The sequence below is a fragment of the Nannospalax galili genome, unplaced genomic scaffold (genome assembly GCF_000622305.1).
Source record: "Nannospalax galili isolate Female #2095 unplaced genomic scaffold, S.galili_v1.0 scaffold180, whole genome shotgun sequence".
NCBI lineage: Eukaryota > Metazoa > Chordata > Mammalia > Rodentia > Spalacidae > Nannospalax > Nannospalax galili.
In genome coordinates, this window is record NW_008348199.1 from 2,136,910 (window position 1) to 2,137,390 (window position 481).

Consider the following 481-nt stretch of genomic DNA (forward strand, 5'->3'; position numbering starts at 1 on the left):
TCATTTAAAGTTTTCAATTTGTCTATTCAAATACTCATTTTTTTTGTGAGCTAATTCCTTGCTCACCAATGACCTTTCCTAAATAGTGTAGAGGCCTATTATAAGACCATATTTAGTTAATGATCAAATCATGTCTTTTAATATTGATTCTACAAAATCTTTAGTTTTATGGGCCAATAAATTATCATCCATATAATGTATTATATAAGCATCCTTGTACTTGATCCTAATATCTTTCAATGCTTTATCCACAAATTTTTGACATAAAGTGGGACTATTTTTCATCCCCTGAGGAAGTACTTTCCATTGATACCTTTGAAAAGGTTGTTTTAAATTAGTTGAGGGAACACTGAAAGCAAATCTCTGAGAATCCTCAGGACTTAATTGTACTGTAAAGAAACAATCTTGCAGGTCTATAATGATAATAAATAAGTCAAATGGAATTGCCACTGGTGAAGGCAGACCAGGCTGTAAAGCCCCC